The following is a 366-nucleotide window of genomic DNA, read 5'->3' on the forward strand; positions in this document are numbered from 1 at the left end:
GATTGAGTATATTGTCCAATCACCTTCCTCGAATGCAGTGACGTATTATTTAAGCGATGCCACAAGTATCAACCAAAAACGTTTTTAGAACGAATTCATTGTTCTGTGTATCAACCAACATTTTTTAAATAACTAAACCAAGATAGACCACAGCCCATCGTTTCAAATGGGAAGACATTTGTCAAAGTGGGCAAAACAAGCAAGGAGGGCAAAACAAGCAAGGAGGAGGGCAACGCCAAGCACGAGCTAACGAGATCCTATTGAGGCGTTCTATCATAATTTGTATATTTCCGTTCGGAAACGCCTACTTTGAAGTACAGGTGTGGATTAACTAAATTGGCATTTGCACTCTTAAACAACGCCATT

The sequence above is a fragment of the Oncorhynchus gorbuscha genome, linkage group LG08, assembly GCF_021184085.1.
Source record: "Oncorhynchus gorbuscha isolate QuinsamMale2020 ecotype Even-year linkage group LG08, OgorEven_v1.0, whole genome shotgun sequence".
NCBI classification, from domain to species: Eukaryota; Metazoa; Chordata; class Actinopteri; order Salmoniformes; family Salmonidae; genus Oncorhynchus; species Oncorhynchus gorbuscha.